Source organism: Lissotriton helveticus, chromosome 11 (genome assembly GCF_964261635.1).
Source record: "Lissotriton helveticus chromosome 11, aLisHel1.1, whole genome shotgun sequence".
Classification (NCBI taxonomy): Eukaryota; Metazoa; Chordata; class Amphibia; order Caudata; family Salamandridae; genus Lissotriton; species Lissotriton helveticus.
In genome coordinates, this window is record NC_136072.1 from 427,546,406 (window position 1) to 427,561,924 (window position 15,519).

The following is a 15,519-nucleotide window of genomic DNA, read 5'->3' on the forward strand; positions in this document are numbered from 1 at the left end:
AGCCCCTGTATAGTGTACAAAAGGTACCCAAGGCATAGGTGCATCCAAGGCCTACCAGGGGCTGCAGCATGTATTTTGCCCTGGCTGGCCATCCAAACTGACACCACAGGCTGATCACTCAGCTTGGGTAAGCTGGTGTAATCACCCCTTACTTAGATATAGTATATCTATATCTACCTTATATATAGACACACAGTAACCTAAAAGTCACTCCTATGGCAGGCGTTAACAATCCTGGAGGCAGAGGGCTTGGTTTTATGTGAGAGGGTGCCCTAGCATGATCTCAACCCCTCTGGAGCTTTTGGAACCATGTCCTTATAGCTGTTCTATGATATAGCCATACCTTATACTCTTAAGTGCATTATAATCCTCGCGGTTAATGCTAACTTTGGTTTGGATTTCTCAAAACATGTCATGTAAGGTGTCAAACACTTTGGAATACTACCCCCACCCGCCAATTCTGGCAGCGGGGGTAGCATTCCACCCTTCTAGAGGGAGAAGACATGTTGGTTACTGCCTTACCCGGTTAAAGTTAAACAGAGCCTCAGCATCACAAAATGGATGCTGCTGCCACAGACACGAGTCTGACCTCCTGCTGCTGGGGATGCCTGAACAATTGATTTCCTTCCTTGCTAGCACCTCCCCAGACAGGCTTTTAGTGTATTGGGGCAGGGAGGGCTGCAAATCGAGACACTGCCTGGGGCACACAAGGTGCTCCATGCATAGCCCAGTTCAAACCAGTTGCTGGGGCACTCCTGCCCCACTCCGGCATGAAATTGGACAAAGAGAAAGGGGTGTAACCACCCCCTTCTCAGGGTCCACCCATAGGAGGGACCTAGCAGGTAATCCAGCCCCTTAGTATAGTATAAAGATAGGAGCTGTGTCTAGAGACATTAGATTATCCTGGAACGAAACTCTGAAACAAAACTCTTGGACCTTCAACTTTCTATATCGACTAGAAGACGGAAGACATCTCCCTTGTGGTCATGGAGTGACCACCCTGTTCAAACAGGCACCACCAGTAACTTGCTGGTTTGCTTTGTCGACGCTCTGAACGGAACCCGAAGACTCAGCTACTCAGGACTGGACTTACGGACTTCTTGGACTCCGACCCACATCCACAGCAAAGCTGAGACCCGTGGCGGACACGAGAGACATGGGACCAGACTCCCTGAACATCCTGCAAATTGCTAACTGCATCGACTCCGAAGGTAACTCGCAGTTGTGCATTGGGGTACGAGAAGCCCCAGACCCGAGCACCATTTGCATCGAAGCTCATCCCCCCTCACTCCACGAGTACTGCGTGGGGTCCACTCCTGTATTTCAGCTTGACACATCTTCCTGGTTGCTAGCCCGTTGGCTAGTGAGCCCCCTGAAGACGAACCTTTGAAATCATCTTACTTTTCTGGTTGCTCCAGTTTCCCTGCAAAGGAGAAGCTCCTCAAACCTTGCTGGTTTGACCTGAAGCCAATCTTCATTTCCTGCGTGGGTTGCGGTTGCCAAGGCTTGTTGGGTCCAATCCAGATACCGACACCGCAGTCAACTAGATCCTTTGTGGGACAGCTTGAATCCAGCTCCTGGTTTTCATCAACACCTCCTGGTTCTCGTGGCTGCAGAGACAAGCTTCACCTCTTCACCTGTTTGCATCAGGACATCACCTGGTTCCATCCTAGTTCCTTCCTGGTCCCTGGCTAGTGACCCAGACTCTGTCCCCTCTGCTTTCAGGTTCTGTAGCTCCTCAATCTACCTTTGGATCCACCCTGATACTTTTCCTTCGGCCGCCTGCAGCACTTCTTTTGCAGGTCTCCATTGAAAGCATCGACGAAACCCGACACGAAAAGACACCTATGCACCCGGCTTCCCTGGGTGAGGTAACTCCAGTACTCTGGTGCTCTCATGGGTATTGACTATCCAAGTGTCCTAGTTTAAAGGGGTTTCACCATAATCCAATCGAAAGTGTCCTTAATCATTAACTTTGTGACTTTTTCGTTCTCCATTGTAAGTCAATGGTAACTCGCGACTGTGTTCCCACACTGCACGCGTCTCCGGTGGGTCTCCTACTTCCTAATATTTGGTTCTGTAGTGTAACCCCAGCGATTCCCTAGGCCCTAGTCCTATTCACTATTCCTGAAGTGGTTCTTATACCACTTACTTAGTATATGGTTCGTGAGGCCCCTAGGGCAGAATTGTATTTGTGCAACTTATAGTATGCCTAATGAGTAACTTGTAACATATCTCGAACTCTGACCTCATAAAGAGTGCAGAGGGGCTGTGTTAGTAATAAATACATATATATTTGATATATACCTTGTGTGGTGTGCTTTCATTTGGTATTCAAGGGATTATATATGGTAAAACAGCTGGCTTCACGTGCTCTCTGAAGTTTTAGCCTAAGACTGCTGGTCCATGCTACCACTAGGATAGCTTGTCTATAAGGTTGACTTTACAACCACCATCAATAAGGGTCGTTTAGACTGGTGGAAGGTGCCCACTAGAATAGTGGACATCATATGCAAGGCTAACTTCTCACATTCTCTACGCATCAGGTACTCAAATTGTCTAATATGTTGCATGGATGTGCCAGTCGGTAAGTCAAATGACCTGACTTTGTGAATGAGATTGTGTATGTAATTTGCCTTTGATGAACTATAGCCTTTTGTTTCTGCTTTGTTATCAGTGAGATGTGAAATATCTCCAAAGGACATGGTGTTGGTTCAAACACTACCTGTGGGTAGAATGCCTAAATAATTGAAAAAAGTTCGTAGTAATTCACTCAGTGTAAACTAAATGTAATGCTCAAAACCTGTAGAATGCTTAGAAGTCTTAAAAATGCTTTATGCGCACATGGTGAGCAGGGCTCCACCCTAGCCCCAGCATATAAGTACTGAAAGAAAGTAGAACAAGTGTTCTAGACACTGTGAATGTATGTGCCCTAAGGCTGCAATGTTATCAATACGAACTAATTATATACAAATGTTAACACGGCATCGACATTTCTTTTATAAAGGTGTCAATTACTTTGTTTTAATCAGTAAGGATACAAGACACATTGAATTTGCTTCTCGACGTCATGAATGTGACACCAAAACATTTTTGAAAGACACAGTGAACGAAATACAGAATTCAAAATAAAAATACTGTTCAGTCTTTTATCCATCTGAGTAATTTACACTTATATAAAAAAAAATGGATGTTAACATTTGTATTCAAGTAGCGTTAAGACATACAAGCATAGGTCTGCACCATATGAAGTCTCAAAGGTTTCTCTTTCTTTCCTAAGTAGGGACAAGTAATATCAACTGCATTAGAAAAGAATATGTTCCACGTGACATTCACTTGAGTACTTGTCCTTCGGCCAGGCTTGATTGTTCAAGCTCCCTTCTCACACAGATAAGTGATCCTCTTCGTCCTTGGCCATCCTTCTTCTCCTCCATGGAACTCATCCCTGTGCTTGTTGCCACATTCCTCTTATGCTACTTTGTACTTTCACACCTCACTATCAAACAAAGCAATAACCCTTTATGCTAGATAATCCACACCTGTAGTTGAGACAAAACACAGTGAAAAATTCCACACTGAAGGTTAAGCACGAATCAAATGCTAACTGCATCGTATACTTGCACTGAAAGAAACATTAGACTAGAATGAATCACACATAAAGTGAGATGAATGCACAAAAGGCCTAAAATAAAAGCCAACTTAACAAATGCACTGGGTTACATGGACGTGCACATTTTCACATTTCCACCACATTATTAATAATAAATCCCATTTTGCATTCAATTAATTGGACTGCAACCCACCCACATACATTAATTACTCACCCCACAATATCACTTGTTAGGCCTTTATTTTCCATAAACTCGAACACATCCCTTACAATATTTCCCATTAATGATGTTTTAGGCCCAACGTTTATTCACATTTATCTCTACGTGGGATATTCTAAATAACAAGTAACAACGGAGCACTCAGCATCCCAAATTGGTTTTAAAAAAAGTGTCCCAGTAACAGATGGGCGAACGTAGTTAACATGAGTGAAGAAAGAAATACAAAAACGCTAGATATTTGTAACCAACTTTGGGATACTCTCTTCCAATAGATCACAATAGTGACAACGGATATATCCGCTAAACGGCAGAAGGAAGCATATCACATGACCCTTCCTTTGGTACATCAACAGCCATCCTTCCCATATATAAGAGGGAACCGCAGTAAGCACTTTATTTAATAAGGTACAGAGATTTTGGATTTAACAACAAGACTCAGGTTTATTCGTGATTTAAGAGAATATTCTAGACAAAACATTGTGCATTTCTGTCTATTTTCAGGAAACTTGTACCTGTTTTTAAAAATTTTTTTACATATTCCATACGGTGGTCACCCCTGATACAACGTTTATTTACGAGTGTTGCAATATTTGAACTCAGGTATGAGCTTATAACTTATAGAATATTCTGAAGAGATTGTGTATAAATAATAAAGTGGAGTTAATCATGGAATGAAATTTACTCTTTAGGTAAAGAAAAAATTGTTATACATTCTTTGCCAAACTATGCAAGATATGCTGCTAAAGGAATAAGAAGCCATATCCTCAAAGGGAAAACTTGTTACCTAAAATTCCTCAAATCACGAGGTATGGTGTGATATTACGATTCGTATAAATATAATAAAGTGGATAAATCCTGATTTGATAGATGTGGTGAAACAATCACGGTCCAAGTGATGCTAAGAACCAGAGGCCCTTAGATAGGGTCCACTGGAAACATTCCTTGAAAATAATGACTATTACCCTAGCAGGGTGATATAATTGATAGCCTAGCAAAAGTAATGATATAGGTGTAATAAAGTTTAACTACAAATGTATACGTCAGTACTTATAGGACTCTGCCAGAAGTGAATTTTAATTGTGATTTTTTCTTTTTAGTGAATTTTATGTTGTAAAAAAAACCGTCCTGAAGAAGGTGTACATATCCACTCAAGACACCGAAACGCCGCGTCGACTTTTTGGTTTTTTAACTGTATTTTGTATTAATTTCATGTATTGTGTAGACTGTATCATGCATATATCTTTTAAAGAAATAAATTGATGATTTTAATTTTCTGGTACTCAACGGAGTTTTTTTATGTGATTTGCTTCTAGGACACTGTCTCAGAGTAACTAGACTGACGTTTTAGCAATTAACTTGTAAAACATTATAGTGTGTGTTAATGTGTATGGTCATCTTGTAGATCTTGTAAAAAGAGGCACAGATGCCTCAGGTTGGATACATTGTGATGATAATGATATCCTTCAGCTCAGGGACTTTTTTCTCTTAAAAAGGATATTCTAAATAAACATCACCCCTTCTTTAATAAAATGTGTCCACATAGTATTTGTGGGCCAACTATAAGTGAGTCTGATGTACTCCTACGTTTCTCACATGGAAACCAAAATTGAGCTTCCCCAGTTTTTATACTTCAATAAGAAAACAGTAGTTAATTGATTGAGTTGGGCACATTTATGATGAGAAATAATTAACTATATTTTATCGAATAACATATTATATGGCAATAAACATGCAAGATTTTCCTAAGTCACATAATACAGCATAACATTTTGATTATTTGAGACGTTGTTTCCCAACAAAATAATGATAGCTAGATTAACAAATAGATGGATAAAAGCATCATGACCTTTTCCCACAGGGGTCCTGTAACACCCAGATTCTTGCCCAGATTTGTGGGTGGGGTAATTTCACCCTCAGAGATTTGTATTTAGCCACATTGTGATGAACATCTGACAGCAGTAACACAGTTTTGCCAGACGTTTTATGCATGGTTCTAGATTTAATAGAGATACTAATATTTAGAGGAACCTATGCTTTAAGAGAACAATTTTTACAATTACGCGTTTCTTAAATTCAGCCCCAGCATATTACTATTTAACACAATAAGACGATATTATAATAATCCTACTCATTGGGAGGGGATAAGCTCTGAATTCCAAAGCAACTTCAAAATATATATATTTTTTTTATCATACTGAATTTATATTTCCACCAAATGAAAATTTCTCTCCAACCCATTTTTTCATAAATATGACATATGTAACAGACAAGATGCTCTGATATTATGTGCATGTAAAAGTAAAAACATTTTCCTGATTTTCCATATTTCGTGTCCTCATTTGACATATCTGATGTGACCACTTGAATCTTCTACGAATTTACTTTCTGGTTGGTGTCTTTTTAGGCCTTGCTGTAGACAGCATTGGTTGTCTAGAAGACTCCATGACCTTATTCTTAAAAAACTTTCAACAAATAAAAGTACATAGAGGGTAGGATTTGGGTCAGCCCCATCAGCTGTTGACTTTCAAATGTTTTTAGTTCGCTGTCATTGCCTGGTTCAACTGCTCATTAAGGCCATTGCATTCTGTGGATGATTACATTATGCCCATTGTGTTCCCATTCTTTTTTGGGCAAGGTACTCATTTTGATAAATTTCAGATTTGGCATGATACGTAGCTAGCGATTGGTAGCCACTATATGTGTGGTCTGAGTATTTACTTTGCTGAAACTGGAAATGCATGTATGTATGTTTTTGTATTTCGAAAGGGCAAGCTCAGCTGCCTAGCAACCGAGTGCTGTGCATGGTAATTACATTTTAATTGTTGATATTGTTTAGGAAGGGCTGCTAATTGAATTCTTTGGCTGGTCATAAAGGTACTGTGCTAATAACGTTAACTAGCTATTCCACCTTATTTTATGTTACTTTGCCTTCATAATAACAGGCTATTGGTTATTGGATTTATGGCTTACTCTTGTTCAGAAAGGAAAGATATGCAATCACAAAGGTATACTTAGAGAAGCATTGAACATACTGCTAATTTGTCAAAAGTCTCTGTAATGCCATATTTTCTGTGTGGGCACCTGTATATTTCAACCTTCATCTTCTGGCTTCTTTTAATTACACTTTTCTATGAGCATACAGCTTAACTCTGCTCGTGCAGTCTGTTCAGCAAAGGAGCCCTATTCCCAGCTTCCATATAGTTCTACATTGTTATAGCCCTCGATGTTACTTCATTATGGGATCTTCCGTCTCTGAAACCTGGGGGACACATAAATAGGCTGATTAAGAGTTTGACAGAGAGGGTACTCCATCTCAACGGTGGTGGAGCACCCTCTCTGCCAGACTCATGGTCTGCCCACCTGCATTTGAGTTGGGAAGACCAGAAGCATGTCAGCAAAGTATCCTACGCTGGCCCGATCGCTGACATACTCCTTCAATGGCCTGATGGAGTGTAAGTCGTCGGAGGTAAGCCATCTGACTGTCCGCCCAATTTAGAGTTGGTGGTTAGATGACTTTTTATTTTGTTGTCAGTCACTTCCAAGTAAGACCTGGGGATGAGGGACAGTAAAAATAAAACAAGCAGTGGCAAAGCCAGAAAGTCTCAGCAATCCGAGAGCTATAGGTATTGTCGATGTTAATGCATTTCTGTAGAGCGATGGTGACATTGACATATGGGTTCTCGCAGAAGAACGGTCCTGTAGCTAGGGTTGGCCATTATGTCACCACTGAGTGTGGTTTTGCTTATTTAAATAGAGCTCCTGTACCTTCTTCCTCAACGGGGTGAGTTATATACAGTGCTTTAAATGGAAAAAAATAAGTGTGGGTACTCTCCAAATTGAGATGTGGACTAGGGGGCGGGGCTTGAGGTGGCGCTAGGGGCGGAGCTATGGGCAGCGCAAAGGGATGCACCTTGGGGCCCATTTAAGCATAGATGCACGCAGACAGCGCATTCAGTACATGTATTTTAGAAACGCTTACACTTGCTGCTGCCCACATTAATAAACCTTAATTCCCACCTGCTGTGCTACAGCATTACTATTGACACCTTCCTCCTCTGTCGGGTTGCAAACAAGTGCTACTGTACTCTGCTATGCCGGCAGGAAGCCTTCTCTTCGATTTCACAAGAGTAACAAAATATGTCTGTTAGCAGGCCCTGCTCACAAACGTACAGTTCTATGCACTCCACAGAGCCTAAGTGGACACTTTGCAGGCGAACAACGCCCATTGAGCTCAAAGGGCTTCAGCACCCTCCCCCCTTGTGTGTGGCAGCCTAGGCTAAGACAGCTTCCCGGGCACACCCTCAGGAAGAATGAATTAAAAACTGTAGATCTGTCATTCACTGGCGAGACAGAGCATGCCATATAGTATCCCTGATGAATCAAAGCCTGGCGGCTCCGCCTCACGCACACCCGTCTCTCCCTCTCTCTCCACCTGCTAATCCCTGCCCTCTCTCTCAATCCGCTCACCACTTCCGTCCTCTGCCTGAGGACTGGCTCACTGTGACAGCAGCTCAACGGGTTAAGCGCCCGCTGCTCATGTGTGCACAGCCTTCAGTCCCTGGCGACCTGTCCTGGTGTTTATAGCACAATGAAACAAGTCAGCGGAGGTAGGCGCTAAGGTATTCATCGCGATCCTTCCCCAGGCTTCATCCCTTTACTTCATTCACCAAAGAAAGGCAGGCTCAGGAAGTTCGAGTTTTCGAGCCCGGGCTGAGACAGCTCCTGGGCACACACACAGCCGCACAGCACTCGAGTACTTCACAGGTCTTTAGAAGACCATTTGCTTGCTAACGAGGCTTTGTTCTTTTTCTCCCCCTTTCTTAGAGCCCCTGCATCTCCACTCCCACTCTGACTATTGCTAGGTGAATTAGCCAACCCTCGCCCCCCCCTCACTCCCCCCGCAGATCTGGCTCTAGTTGCGCCTCTGACACTCTGTCAGTAATCACAGTGTGAGTCGGCCCCCTCTCAAACTTCCTGCCAGCACTAAAAACATAAGCACTTTGTAAAGCGAGATTAGCACTCGATCAGTGTTTCATGTAAATGGATCCACTCCTTGTCAGTGTTGCACTTCTCTTTGAAAATGCCAATTTCACTGAGCTTGGCTCATATCTCCATGAGTACCAGTACTCTCTTAGGACAAAGAGAAGTTCCGGTACTTAAGCGCAGACAATTTAGAAGTGCCGGTACTCAGTACCGGTGAGTACCAGCCCATTTAAAGCACCGGTTATATATAGACACAGAATACAACACGAAGCAAAAGACAACCAGGTAGAGCACCAAAGGCAAATAGAAGTAAAAAGACACACATAAATTCTAAAAATGAATAAGCATGTGCTTAGCTGTCCTCCGCGTAGCAAACAATGCGTACTCATTCGAACTGTTTACATCTCACATTATTTCAGAATTCTACTTATTGTTGAGTGCGTGTGTTCTCCTACTATGCTGCATGAATACATAATTGCTGCTTTCTGGACAAGATGGACTGAGAGATCTTGGCCAATCGATTTCTGAAAGCATTCCTTAATGGCACGTAATTCTCTATTAGGCACACAACTTATTTTGCAGCTATGGAGACTTGATGTTCTTAGGTACTATGTCAGAAAGTGAAGGAGTGGTTGATTTTATTGATTTGGATACAAACCTGCCTATAAAACGTATGATATTTCCACCAATTTAGATGTTCTGCAACATAACTGAGTATGGGGTAATTGTTTGGCACTCTGATTACTGCATTACTCCCCTTTTGTGTGCATTTTCTTGTCTCTGGTAAAACCTCAGGATTGATTAGATAATATTGCGTCACAAACAACCCGAATTCAAGAAACACAACTGCCCCCGGCAGCCGCTGAAATAAAGGTTGCAGGGCTCGGAACAGCCAATGAATAACAAGCACAGTACCCGGAGCAGCATCTGAGTTATAAATGCGGTACATGGGAAGCTGCTGATTAAAGAAGTGCTGCCAATATTCAGTGATGCACATATATTTCTAAATACAGTAAACTTACAAACTAGCCATTTTTCAGTTCTAAAACATATTTTTTGTGAATTGTTCCATGTCACCTATTTCATGATCATCTTCACACCACGCCCAAAGGAGCCGATCTGCTATAGAAATACATTCAAACAATATGTTGCCGTTGACCACAGGTTATAATGCATTATAACCTGTGGTCAACGACAACATATTGTTTGATTTTTAAAGTAGTGGTATTGCTATAAGGCTTATAGCAATACCACTACTTTAAAAATCATAGTTTTACAACCATTAATAACACTTTCGTGATTTAAAAATTATCACATGGGGCACTGCTTGAGCAGAATTAACAGTGCTTACTGCACACAAGTACTAGTTGGAACGAAAGTAATGCGTGCATTTTACCTGTTCTGATGTGCACGTTTGATATTTATTTGTATGATGCACGTCCAGAACATGAACACAAAAAGAACAATTGATGGACAGAATGCAGAACAATGTCATACATTCACCCCAGTACAGAGATCTGGGCCTAAATCTATCGGTTTTTTTCTCACCATGCCATTCCAGTTTGGACCCAGCCATATGCAAATCAGTCTTGACCCTGCCCCCAATGGGAACAGTCCAGTCTGAACTGCCAGGCCAGGTCCTCCCTGGACTGGAAACAAGCATCCGAGGAACGGTTTCGGACTTTCAGCCCTCATCAGCCAGGCCAGCTTGACTCCATTATAAATAACAACAAAAAGTGCCAGTGCTGATAAACATAACTTCGGGCTATGATTAATCCTCCACAAACAGAAGATTAAATTCCAGAGAGGGATTGCTTATTAATCGCAATTTTATTTTTGAAAAATCAACAATGTTTTTATAAAATTCATATTTACATTTAAGGAAAAAACAATAAGAGAAATCAAGATGAGAACGGACACAAAAGATTGCAGTTACTTAAAACGATCCACCATTCACAACTACAGTCATATCACATTCGCCTCACATTCGACACATGCAAACTTGACTCAAACATACCATATGTTCATTATCTACAAGGGAAAAGAACAGCACTGGAACTGCCTTAATTAAACAAAACGTTCGGAGTAATTGGTTGAAAGAAATAGTACAAAACCAAGAGATTATACAATTTCAAACAATGGTTGCAAATAAATATAAATCGATAATGCACAACAGATGGCAAAAACTTTGTGGATGGACGTGACTCCTAGACACAAGGGCAGACCAGTAGACAAGTGGGCCTACGCGTTTCGAATCCCCTTTAATTCTTCGGAGATTCTCATCAGGGCCTCAGGTAACACCAAGGTTACTTTAGCGGAAACTAGTGGTGGTCGGAAAGAGGGGGATATGGCCGGGAAACAAGTCAGTCATAAACAATCGACGCGCCAGAACGGCAAGGCTGATGAAGGGTGTTACCGAAAAACTGGTCCCAGAATGCTTGTTTACGATTCAGGGAAGACCTGCCTTGGCAGTTTGGGCTGGACTGTTCCCATGAGGCACAGTGTCAAGACTGATTTGCATATAGCTGGGTTTGTACTGAGGTGGCAAAGTGAAGTAAAGAATGTTGATGGATTCATCCCAGCTCTGTGACTGGGTATGAGTTTCTTAAAAGTTTCAGCGCTCCATCCATCATCTCCTTGTGTTTGCTCAGAACACAAAAACTGCAAATTAATACACAGGGCACCGACTGCTGCGTCACGGGCCTGAGTGTGCAGGTGCCCGCCCTCCACTGTTGAATCAAGCAATGATGGATGGAGGGGTCAAGCAGTGATGAGGTAAGCGGTGAGGGGGGATGGGTTAGGTAGTAAGTGGGAGGGGTTTGGGAAATTGAACAGGTGTCCTCTGAAATCAGCGTCTGACATTTGACCTCAGTCTTTAAATGCTCAGCAAATTTGACCAGATAAGGACAAGATTGACAGGCTTGTGTTATAGAAATGGAGTGGAGCTTGGAGCGTCCGAGCGAGTGAAAACGGGACTGATCTTCTGAGTTGCTTTTCAAGAAAGAAAATAGAAGTTCCTAAAATGGATGCTAAAATGGGACTATTGGATTGATATAGTAATCAATCCATGCTCTTCGGGAGGGCCAAACACAGGAAGATGCATGATGCATGCATGCCATGGACAAATGGGGAGAAAGAACGGGAGAGCGACAATGGAGTCAGCAAATGGAAAGCCTATCTAACCGAGATCTAAAAATGACTAGCAACACCTTCAGAAAAAATTCCCATGGTGAGGGAGCCATTAGTTTTACATTTTTCAAAAGTGTTTTTGAAAAAAGTAAAGCTTTGCAAAACTTTGAAGGCTAGCTGTCATGTTTGATGAAACTGTCCCTCAAACTTTTACAACATTGATAGGAACCGCTGTATCAATGGCGCCTGCCAATGGCAAAAGATGTGTGCTGGGCTGGTGGACAGCTCTAAATTTGAGGGACAGGATGTCCATCAGTGTGATGGAGTACTCTGGTGCCCTGATAGCAAATGTATTCCGCCCTCAAACTCTAAATCAGGCTATTCCAGTTTGTACCCAGGCATATGCAAAACAGTCTTCACCCTGCGCCAAATGGAAACAGTCCAGCCCGAACTGCCGGGCCAGGTCCTCCCAGGACTGGGAACTGGGAACAAGCATCCTAGGACTGGTTTCGGACTTTCAGCCCTCATCAGCCAGGATAGCTTGACTCCAGTGGCATGGAGAGCACAGGACTACGTCTGGGCAATCCTGTCCCACTCTGCGGTGACAAATGCAAAAAGAACAACTGATGAACAGAATGCAGAACAATGTCATACATTCACCCCAGTACAGAGATAGGTGCCTAAATACATTGTTCTTTGCTCACCATGCCAAAATGCAAAAAGAACAATTGATGGACAGAATGCAAAACTTGTGTTTGCTGTGTTCACCCTAAGTTGGCAGGGTAGGCCCAGGCGTGGGTCTCAAACTCTAAATCAGGCCCAACATCACCAAACTCTTAACAGAAAGCTAGACTTATTGGCCCAACCCATGCTTGTTTAATTTTTACCTCAAATTCATTTTGTTGAATATTTTATAATATTATGATAATTATAATTGTATAACTGTAAACATATGTATTCATTTTTTCTGGTGATGTTTCTTTTTCTGGTGATACAAAATTATCGGTGGGCATTTTGTGATTGCTTAACCTGCGGTTGTATCACTAGAAAAGGCGAAGATTTGCTTCTCATCAATAGTTTTTATAAATTCCACTTTTGTCTGATGGTTTGTAACTGACTGGGAAGGACTAACCTTCGCTTGATTGGTGCAACTTCCTTTGACAACTGTTGTATCTTGATATGGTGTCTTAGCAACATGATCTGCATTCCTCCCATGGTAACCAGGATGATAGAGTTCTGGAGCTAGACCAGGAAGAGGAGAGCTGGCAGTTGCTGGGAGAGGACGTGTCTAGGAGTTGTTCCTGGGAACTTAATAAAGGTCCTTCTACAAATAACCTGTCTGCTCCTCTTAAAAGTGGCTACGAGGATGGGATGTATTGTCCCTTAAGGGCTGTGAATTATCAACCCCTAGACGAGTGATGATCAATTAAATTGGCTCCCAACCTATATCCATGCTGTGTTGGTGGTAAAGTGTTGTTGAAGATGTCCTACAAGAATATAAAGAGAGGAGACTGGCTGGGAATGCCTTCTGGTCAGCACAAATTATTCTGTGGGCCCCGGGTAAGAGTTATATTGTGAGAAAGATAGCGCTGTATGTGTCCATAACCGCGCTGCTGTGAGTTCGAGTACAGCCAGAGGGGACTCAGCGCACGATAAGAAAATGAGACAAGACAGTAGTGAACTATGTGTAGCTCTGTCTGTCTGTTAACAGCATTGTGGGTTAGAGTGTAACTGGAGAGGACTGAGCGCAGGATAAGAAAACGGGTCCGGATAGAAGTGAACTACTTATAGCACTGTCTGAGTGTTAACAGCGATGTGAGTTTGAGTACAGCCAGAGGGGACTGAGCGCAGGATGGGAAAACTGCCAGGCATTACGAGCGAGAGCGTAGGCCATCGTGTGCGAATGTGGAAGCTTGCATTTTATCCACAAAAAAACTATTTGACTCCTGCTGGCCGAGATCATTTGACTGAGTCAACGATTTAAAACAGGAGTTCTGTTTGTTTAGCGCTTACACCACCAGTGTTGTTTTTAAAAATGGACTCACCGGCGGCCGCTCATGCTGTTCGTCCTTGTTATCCTTGTTGTGCGCGTCATCGGTTGTTCCACGAAGAAGTTGCTGGAGCTACCACACTTCACAAGCACGCAATACAGTGTGGGAAGTGCAACACGTTGCGACGTGTGACGTGATTGACACCCATCGGAAAACAGCATGAGTTTGTCATGACAACCCGACCAGAGTATTATAATGTAATAAAGAAATCGGCGATTTAGAAGTGAAACAACATTTAAAAGCTGAACTGTGCAATCAAGGAGCAACATAAGATTGTTACAGATCTTAACTTCTTGTACTGCGCTGACTATTGTGACTACGTTCATTTTGTTAGTTTATTTATTTTTCAATTCTGTTTTTTTCAGGTACATTAGGGCCAGTGACTGACTATCTATAATACTTTACACCTCGAAATGCTTGTCAATAGCCATGTATGGAGCGCCAATTTGGGGCTATGCACAGCTTGATCCGATCCAAAGAGCAGAGAACAGGTTTTTACGTTCATTACTATCAGTCCCCCCATCTACCCCAACCTATTCAATTCATTCGGAGGTGGGCTTGGATTACATAACTGACAGGATAAACCTGGCCCCATTGATTTATTGGCTGAAAACGTGGCTTAACAAAGAGGTAATCTTGAATCATTCTATTATGGAGGACGTTATGTCACTGGAACATCATAACAAAATCCCCTGGATGGACTATCTGAGGAGTTCATTCGATTGGTTAGGAAGATTGGAACTTTTTGAATCACCTAAAAGCATAACACACAAGGACGTAGCCTCGATTAAAAGGCAATTTTTGTCCCTGGCAAGATCTAACCGAGAGGAAATAGAACTGCTGAAGCCCTCTGTCAGGATTAATTATTTAACAAAATGTTCCCCCGCTATGGAACCCTATCTCACAATAGTCACAAGACCATTCCATAGGTACCTCCTAACTAAATTTAGATTAAATTGGATCCCTTATCTATTGGGAAATTTTCCATCTTGGGCTAAGCCAGAGTCAGCTTCTCTGTGCACTTGTGACAATTATTCAATACAGGATACTACGCACTTTGCCCTGTTTTGCACACTGTTTTCAGCGCCCCGAAAGAAATACTTGCTCTCAATTTTAAGGGAAGCAGGCTTCAAACAAGTCAAACTGGCACTCCTATACTTACAATCGGTGAGCAATATTCGTATAATTTTTTGTATGGGAAGTTTCTTGGCCGCAGCAGTGCACATTAAAGGCAAACTTGTATCTATTGACAGCATATAATGACTTTCTTTTGTCGTAGACTAAATCGCTTATTTGCACTGCACTTGCCGTTGCGGACACTTTTAGACTTTTAAATATGTAAACTGCTCTTTATAAGGTTGTATTGTAAAGCCTTGGTCATGCATTTTAATATTTTTTAATATGATTGCACTTGATGTATTTGTAAACGTATTCATGAATTTTTGTATGAAATGTCTTTTTATGATTTTCATTAAAATTGAATAAAAGTACTTTGACTGACTGACTATCTATAATATAATTTTCTC

The 15,519-nt window shown here is 42.0% G+C and overlaps 1 long non-coding RNA gene across 1 annotated transcript in view; it reads right to left on the reverse strand.

Annotated features, from left to right (window-relative positions):
• Positions 1-3,177: 3,177 nt before the first annotated feature.
• The window catches only part of LOC144792822 (uncharacterized), a 107,668-nt gene continuing 95,326 nt past the window's right edge, over positions 3,178-15,519 (reverse strand). The window contains exon 5 of the long non-coding RNA XR_013602626.1: positions 3,178-3,539. This is a non-coding gene — a long non-coding RNA (uncharacterized LOC144792822). The remainder of the gene's footprint in view (positions 3,540-15,519) is intronic.